This window comes from Petaurus breviceps, unplaced genomic scaffold (genome assembly GCF_028583685.1).
Source record: "Petaurus breviceps papuanus isolate PSGF00001 unplaced genomic scaffold, PetGlider_PUasm1.0 313, whole genome shotgun sequence".
NCBI lineage: Eukaryota > Metazoa > Chordata > Mammalia > Diprotodontia > Petauridae > Petaurus > Petaurus breviceps.
Genome location: NW_027186073.1, coordinates 724,848 through 734,721, shown reverse-complemented (window position 1 = coordinate 734,721; position 9,874 = coordinate 724,848).

Here is a 9,874-nt window from a genome sequence, read left to right as displayed (position 1 = left end):
TTTACAAAATGATTTAGCAATATAATTTAGAGAAAGAAACTCAGCAGTCATTATTCTTGGGCTCTTTTTTCTTTCACTGGATGAGAAGTCATACCAATGCTATGCTCTGCTTGGTGACTTTGAGATGTGTAATAGCTACTGGGTGTAGGGTTTTTATAGTCTGCCATCTGGCTGTATTTCATGCTTTTCCAAGTTGTCTGCAACATCTCATTTGTTTGGAATACAAATCCCTGTAAATGTGTATTTTAAAAAAGTTTTCATTATTTTTTATCAGTCATTTCCATATGTATGTATGTATGTATGTGTGTATGTATGTATGTATGTATGTATGTATGTATGTATAAAACCCCTGACATTGAATCCTTTTGAGACTTAGACAAAATTTTTTTTTTTTAATAAAATATGGTGACCATGTCTATACTTAGAGGCAGCTAGGAGGTGCAGTTGATAGTGCTGGGCCTGAAGTCAGAAAGACTGATCTTTCTGAATTTAAATCTAGTCTCAGACATTTATCATCTCTGTGACCTGGGGCAAGTCAATTAACCCTATTTGCCTCAGTTCCTCATCTGTAAAATGAGCTGGAGAAGGAAATGGCAAAACACTGTAGTATCTTTGTCAAGAAAAACCCAAAGGGGCTCACAAGTAGGACACAACCAAAAATTGACTCAACAACAACAAAACAACAAAATCCTACATTAGGCCACACAGGCAGTCCCCCACCACTATACTGACAAAAGGGAAGTTGATGTCTCATTTTTTCTCCAGGGTTTAAATTGGCACTAAAATAAATTAGAACTTAACTGTGTTTCAATTGTTTTCAATTATATCATTGTCATCATGTCGTGTATTGTTCTCTTGTTCAATTAGTTTTACTTACTTCTCTCTGCATCAGTTAATACAGGTCTTCCCATCATTTTCTTCATTCCTGATATTACTGAATTTCTTTATGGTACCATAATATTCATTACCACAATTTGTTTAGCAATTCCTCAACTGTTGGACTTCACTCTTGTCCAGTTTGTTGCTAACAAAAAGGTACCATTGGGACCACTAATGGTACCGGGAAGCACCACTATTTTGGTATATATGTGGTCTTTCTATCTTTGACTTCTTTGTAATATATACTCAGAAGTGTGATCAAAGGATTAAAACTATCCAGGTAATTTTCTTATAGTGATCCTAATATTTTCCAAAATATTTGAACCAATTCATATCTGCAGCAATCTTTTAATCTGCAGCAAATCTTATAATGGACTTTCTATATTGGTTAATTCATCTTTTTTTTTACCTTGGCCAATGTGAAATTTATGAGACAAAATTCTCAGCATTCCACGAATTCATATTTCTTCAATTATTAGAGATTACTAGTAATTTTCCCATATGGTAGTAGATAGTTTTCAGTTCTTTTGAGAACTTGGTTCATCTATAGGATGTCCTTAAAGTCTGGACACATTAGAAATCTCATTAACTCTACATATTTTCAAGAAATTAAATGAATGAAATTTTCAACAACATTTTATTTATTTAGAGTAAATGAGATTTCATAGGAAGACATAGGAGACACATAGGAAATCTCATTAATTAATTTAATCTCATTAATTTGGAAAATAGTCCCCAATAGTTAAAGTTTTTATTCCATATGGAATTGTATTGGCTAAAATTTATGCTAAATTTATTAAAATGCTATTGAAAATTCCATTCATTTCATTTCTTGAAAATATGCATAGTTAAGGAGATTTCCTATGTATCCAGACTTTAGGGACACCCTGTACTTTGATTACGTATTGACAAATGGTTCTTAGTGTCATATGTTCATATAGTCCACAGCCTTTGGACTGTACTTCACGGGCCTATGATCTAGGGTGTCCACATCTAGGTTGCAGTCAGGACACAGGAGTGCTCCCTCCCTGGTTGTGGGGGCCTCCTCTCTGAGCTAGTATGCTTCCTGTCTTCATAATTGTTGTCCTCAAGAATCACCTTGCAGTTCTTTAACAACATGCTGCAAAACTTCTGCCACCCCACCTACCCACTCCTACTTACTGGATCTAATTGTACTACAGTAATAGTACTACTATACTACTACTTGAGGAATTTTTATGAATTTATTAACTTCCTCCCAAAGTCCAATCCTTTCTTTTTGGCAGCACATTATATCAGGTCTATAGTCAGACAAACAGTTGGGGAATTAGGCCCAAGAGCAAGGAGACTATAGACAATAAGATCCATCAAGTAAGAATGGGTGGGTAGGATGGGGGGAGTTATGCAGTAGGTTGTCAGAAAATTGCTTAAAATACTTAAGGACAACAGTTATGAAGATGGAAGCACACTCGCTCAGAGAGGAGTACCCCACAACCAGGAAAGGAGCACACCTGTCTCCTGACCAAAAGCTAGATGAGAACACCCTAGATCATAAGCCCATTCTTCCTCTTCTAAGTAAGCCTCTCCTAAACTCCCAAGTAAACTTAAAATACCTTCACAACCACTGAGTGGTTTCCTTGTCACCCTCACTCCAACTTCTATTGGGATTGAGAGAAAATCATTCACAGCCTATGCAAACATGAGACTTCTTCACCTTCCCCCAAATAATATAACCCCTCCTAATATTCTACTCTCTTTGCCTTACTTCTATTTTCCATATTGTTTTAATTGTGAATAACCTTTTCTGTACTCTTCCCCATTACCTTAATTCATTAGTTATATCCTTCCATTTTTTTCTGAGTCTCTGCCAGGGTCTTTCATTGTAAAATATTCCAAAGATCAGACAGGAAAATTTGACCTACATTGGAAAAGAAGACCAATCCAAGAAAAATCAAAAAGCAGTGAAAGTTATCTTTGGAACTTTCCCAAGTTCCTCTTAGAGGGCTTTTCTCCACATTCCAAGTGTGCTCTTAATATTTTCCCATGGTCTCCATTATACCCTGGCACTAATTCTTCATTTCCCATTTCTTACTATTAAATACAACCTAATATATGATTCTTTCTGCAGTGAGATGGTCAGGTTGTAGAATATCTAAAAAATTAATTCAAAATAAATTGTGAGTAACTAGTAATTAATCCTTTTGAAGTATAGTTCATCTTTAAAAAAGAGAATAATTGTTATTTGAAAGTTGGGTGGGGTACATGGATATGAAGTCGGCACTCTCATAACTACTTGGTGAAGACTGCTATTTACTCTACCTCTACAAATGATGGACCTTCTGCACTAAGGCAATACCACCTAATGTCAATAGGATATTCCTTTCTCTACATCTTTTTAGAAAATGTTATATGTAACAATGTCTAGGTAAAATGATAAAGGCCATGTTCAGACACCAAAAAAGCCACAGAGATGTAAATCTTTGTGCCCTCAGTTCTAGAGAGCAAAGAAAATCAGTTGGTCAATAAGCATTTTAAGTGCCTAGTATGTGCTGGGCACATAGTAGTGCATGAGTTGTGAAAGGTAAAGATTCTGCTCTCAAATGCTCAGTATAATTAACAGGTGAGAGTGACGTTGGATAGTAAAACCCAGAATTCTCTCTTTCCCTGCTTTGAGGTGGCAGCCAGTGTGTAGTGAAAAGTTCCTTCAGGACCCTTGTTTTCATAATTGAATATTTTTTCTCTAGCCTCTCTTTAGAGAGTAAGAGTTTATTTCCTTCATCACAGGTGTCATTGCAATGGGAAAGAGCAATTGTCAAGTGTCCCCTTCTGCTGATGGAGCTATTTTATAGATGCCACTTATGTCAACCCAGACTGTTCATGTAATTCTAAGGTTAAATGACAGAATCAAATCCTATTTGGGGCAGGACCTGTTCACAATTGTTTATCACCAATAATTAACTAATATTACTCAGTATCTACATGTTCCCCATCCATATTCATTTTTTCTCCATCCTATATCAAGGAATAGGCTCCTTTAAGAGAATCTAATTAGTGGTAGGAGTAGATGGTTCTTGTTTGCTATAAAATATTCCCACAAAGGTCCTTAAAGAGAACTTCTCCCATATCTTCAGAAAAGGGGATTCCATATTTCAGTTAAGATTATATGTGCACAATTCACACAATGCATCATCCAGGGTTGTAGATACCATTACAGGAAGGGAACAATCAATGACCTTAGTTGATTGATTATTACAGAAGTCATTTCTCCTCTGTTCAGCTATTTCAAAAAAATATTATACATGAAGTGACCTAACTGTGGTCTAGCAAAAGTTTGTTACTGAGTCTGTCTTCCTGCTGTTTCTATAACCTCAATCCTCTGAAACTCAGTCCCCATAAATTCTTTTTTCTCTAGGCACATGAGGTTAATTTGTTTCTATAGGTCTCTGGACATTTCATAACAAAACCTAGAGTTGTTTCTTTTTCATCTATGTCAACATTGCCATCCCTTCTTATCCCAACAAGATTCCATTTCTCTTAGAGCACTGGTTCTAGCCAGATGTCAGCTGGAAAGGATCTCTTAACTACTCACACTTCCATGGTTTGATCAATAGCCATCTAATGTGTCAGCTCTCTCAGAGTTGCCTTCATTTTAAATGAAGAAACTTGTTCATCTAAAGGAAATAGCTAGAATGGTGGAATTTCAAGAAATATGTAGCATACAAACAATGGAGAAAGCTTTAGTAGGGTCTATCCTACACTCCTCCAATCATATAGGCAATCTACCTACATAGGAATCTGGTCCACTAATTCCATTCACATCAAAAGTCTAAATTCAGCATCCATGTGATACAGAAGAAGAGCAATACATCATAAATTTTTGTTGAATTTCATTCTGAAAAAAAAATGGCACTTGATGTTTTTTAGCAGATTAGTATCCCCATATAGAAGAAATAACCACTCCCATTCCATTCCCACAGTTGAGGAGCAAGTGCTGGCATGACAAATTATTCTTTTACTTACTTTTATGACTAGGTTCACATCTCACTGGCATTTGCAATCATGAATGATCCTGACATGAGTGGAAGCTGAGGAGCACTTTGTTAGGGAGAAATGTACCTGCCCTTCTGGTCCCTCTCTCTGTCATGCACTCACTCATTATTCAAGGCTAAGTAAGGGATGGAGCTCTCCAAGGTAGGCAAACAAAAATATTACTCCAATTTTCTTTATCCTTACCACCTCTAAACTGTCCCAAAGTAAAAGCAAGAAATATTTCCACATGCTTTATGTAGCAGAAAAGAAGACTGGACCACCATCAGTGGAAGAGGACTTCAAGATTTTTCTCTGTTAGAGCCAGAGAAGTTCTCACTTGTCTGAAAGGGAGACAGGCTTCCCTCTATGCTGTGCACTAAGAACAGAGGATATTTGTTCTGTGTATATTGTCTCCTACAGGTGCATGGGGACCAACTGAATATGTAAACAAAAAGGCCTCTGGGGATTCAAGTTCAAAAGTCTCTAATGAATCTCCAATGCAATTAACCTTGGCAAAAGCCTTTCAACAGGGCCCTATGATGTTGTTACCCACAGAGACAGGGATGCATTAATAGCATCAGACACAATTTTGAGGTGCTCAGGATTGAGGATAGTGATGGAATCTAGCATCTTCTTTCTCCTTCCTACATTAGCTAAGCAATTCTCCAATTGATCTTAGGGGAAAAGCTTTTGAGGAGTCCCTAGGATAGGTCATATTGAGAAAATCCCTATTAGCCAATTTGCTGAGAGATTCTTAAGTTTCTACCTCTTTCTTTGTTATGTGTAAAGCCCAGAAGAGTTGGCAATGCAGATGCTAGGCTCCACCTAGTTCTAGCATTCATTTTCTTCATACTTCCATAATAGAAAACTTAAACTCTCACCTCTAGGGACTTATGGATGATGTCTTGTTTTGCCATATCTGGATTTGATATGTTGTCTTTCTTATATTCTTTCAGTCATTCTTTCTAACACAAATTGATAGGGTTGTCTCCATGAATGTACTCTCAACTTCACTCATACGTAGAGTCATTATTCCTCCTCTCCCACATGTACAGATTGCCAGTCATAAGGTAATCTCTCTTGCCTTCTGACTACAATCACTACTTCAATTCAATCACTCCAACCACAAAACCAATTGTTCATCCTTAAGACTTTCTTTGCCACTTCAAGGAGTTAGTTTTCCTATATACCTTCCAATTTCCTGTGTCAAAGGCACATCCACATAGTAAGAGATACAATAGACACAACTAATAGCTTGAGAAAGCTACTGACTTTACTATCTTTCTCATTCAGCTTTTAATTAGCATCTGTAATGGGAATGCAAATTTGGAAGATCTTCCCTGCCCCAGGCTAAAGTGCACCTGGAGCCTGGGGTGGGAGGCTTGTTTTTCAGGAGATACTTTTTGATTGGCCAGTGGGTCAATAAGGTTGTTACATTCTCTGAGCCAGGAGAAGGCTATATAAGCCCTGATGTGAGGCTTTGTTTTGGGGGCTCACTTTGAGAAGTGTTCTGTGATTTGATATAGATTCTGGGAAGCCGTTGTATGGAGGCCCCCCCCCTTTGAAAAACCCAGATGTTGATTTGTTATGGATGTAATGGTTGGACAGTTTGGAAATCTGTCTACGTGATCTGTTTCTGTCTTGATAATTCTGCCTGTATACTTTGAAGTTCAGGGTGCTGACCTTTTTCCCCTGAACAAGGTAAACGGTATATGTTTGACTGATTAAAGTAAGCTTGTTAACCCATTTTGAGTTGCTTTCCTTTATTAAAGCAGATCCAAGAATCTGTGGTGGCAGCAAACCCTGAGGACGCTTGGGGTGCTTGCTGCCACAGCATCTTACCTTAGTGTCTCTAACCTTTCAAGAAAATGGTCATCTACTGCATCCTGTGCCATTGTTTAATCTTGACTTTTCCCACTGGACTTTGATGACTGGAGGAAGGAATGAGGCTGATGAATTTGTGCATTTCTGCTTCACTTAAATCCAATTCATGTGCACTTAAATCCAGTTCTTGGGCATTTTTATGATGTCATTGATACAGTTCAAAAATGGAGGACAAACACACACACGGCACACAACACTCTAGTTCTTACACTTGATGACATGGACTTTAAAAGTTCAATTCAAATTTTGCTTCCTACCTGAAGCCTTCTCTAACTCTAATGTTAGTGATCCTTTCCTTTTCTTAACTCAGAAGCCTACCTACTTCACAAGGTTGTTGTGTGCATCAAATGAATCTATTTTTGTAAAACACTTAGTGCTTGGCACATAGTAGGTACTTAATGAATGCTTATTAATATAAACCGTATCCTGGCACAAGTGCCCAGGTCCACTTTGATACACTTCTCATTTCTCTGGCTCATTTCTCCTATCCAAAAAATCTGGAGATTTTAGTATGTGCCCTTTCTCAAATGTAGTTATAAATTATACTTACAGGCACACAGTTTCACAAGGCTTAGCATAGGATAAATACTAGGGATGGAAGGATGGCTCAACCTTAGAAAAATAATCAACATAATCATATTAAAAACAAGAACATTCCAAACCATATGATTATCTCAGCATATACAGAAAAAGCCTTTGATAACATACAATATGAATTTATGCTCAAAGGAAAAACAAAACTCTAAAGAGAGATTTTTTAGTATCACAAAAAAAATCTAAGGCCAGAAGAAATCATCATATGATAATTATATATTTTTTCTATAAATATACAAATAAAACAAAGATGGCAACTTTCCCCACTACTAATCTACATGGTTCTGGGAATAATAGCAGTAGCAGCAGGGCAAAAAAATTAAACATATAAAGATAGGTAAGGAAAATATGAAACAATCCCTATTTGCTTATAGTTTAAAAAATCCTAAGGAATCAGCAAAGATATTAATTGAGACAATAGCTTCAAAAAGTTTCAGGGCACCACAACTATTACACATTGCATATATTTTCAGACTTTTGAGAAGTATTGATACATTATACTGATGTTTTACTATTCTTTTGTTTTTTTCTATTTTTCAAAAGATACTATTTGCTATATGGGGTGGTTCTTTGGAAGGGAAGGGGGAAATACTAGAGGGAAAAGATGACATTTTATTTTTGTAGTATTTTACTTTTTTCCCAATTGCATGTCAAGACAATTTTTAGCTTTCATTTTTTTAAAAGCAATTTGGGTTAAGTAACTTGCTCAAGGTTACATGGCCAGTTATTTTGTGTGGGCATCAAGTATCTGATGCCAGAACCAATCCCGGGTCTCCCAATGCCGGGGCCAGAGCTCTTACTCACTGTGCCACCTGACCGCCCCATTTAGCTTTTATTTTTATGAGATTTGGAATTTAAAATTTTTTTTAATTTTTCCTTCCGTTCTTCCCCTTCCCTCCTCCAAAAATGGCAGGCAATTTGATATAGGATATATATGTGCTATCATGCAAAACATTTCCATATTAGTCATAATTGTGTAAGAAGAAACAGATCAAAAGGAAAAAAAACAAGGAGAAGAAAGGGGAAAAAAATATGGTTGGATCTGCATTCAGAGTCCATCAGTTTGGATGTGAATAGCATATCCTTCCTCTGTACCTTGTACTTGATCATTGCCTTGCTGAGAAGAGCTGACTTATAGCTGATCCTCAAACAACATTGTTGATACTTATGTACAATGATTTCCTGGTTCTGTTCATTTCACTTTACATTAGTTCATACAAGTCTTTCCAGGTTTTTCTAAAGTGTACCTTTTCATCATTTCTTATTGCATAATAGCATCCTACTACATTCATATACCACAGTTTGTTTAACCATTCCCAAATTGATGGGCATTCCCAAAGTTTCCAATATTTTGCCACCATGAAAAGGGCTGCTATAAATATTTTTGTATGTGGAGATTCTTTTCCCTTTTTTATGCTCTCTTTGGGATACAGACCTAGTACTGTTATTGCTAGATCAAAGGGTATGCACAGTTTTGTTACTCTTTGGACATAGTTCCAAATTGCTCTCCAGAATGGCAAGATACAACTCTACCAACATTGCATTAGTGTCACAAATTTCCCACATTCTTTAAAACATTTATCATTTTCCTTTTTTGTCATATTAGTCAATCTGATAGATGTGAGGTGGTAGTTTTATTTGTTGTTATTTTAATTTGAATTGCTCTTAATAGTGATTTAGAACATCTTTTCAATTGATTATAGATAGTTTTCAGATGAAGAAATTAAAGCTACCTGTTCATATCCTTTAACCATTTATCAATTGGGAAATGAATTGTATACTTCTAAGTTTAATTCAGTTCTCTATGTATTTTAGAAATGAGGACTATATCAGCAACATTTGCTGTAAAGATTGTTTCTCAACTTCCTGCTTTCCTTCTAATCTTGGTTGCATTTGGTTTTGTTTGTGCAAAAACTTTATAATTTAATGTAATCAACATAACCTGTTTTGCATTTTATTATGTTCTCTATCTTTTGTTTGGTCATAAATTCTTCCCTTCTTCATAGAAGTGACAGGTAAACTATTTCTTGCTTTCCTAATTTGCTTATGGTATCATCCTTTATGTCTAAATCATATACTCATTTGGACTTACCTTGGTATAGGGTATGAGATATCGGTCTATGCCTAGTTTCTACCCTACTGTTTTCCATTTTTCACAGTAGTTTTTGTCAGTTCATGAGTTCTTATCCCAGAAACTGGAGTCTTTGGATTTATCAAACAGTAGATTGCTATAGTCATTGACTACTGTGTCTTGTGTACCTAACCTATTCCACTGATTCACCACTTTATTTACTTAGGCAGTACCGCATAATTTTGTTGATTGTCACTTTATCATATAGTTTTAGATCTGGTATGACTAAACCACCTTCCTTTGAAATATTTTTCCATATGAATTTTTTTATTATTTTTTTCTAACTCTATAAAATAATTTTTGGTACTTTGATTGGTATGGCACTGAATAAGTAAATTAATTTAGATAGAATTGTTACTTTCATTATATTAGCTCAGC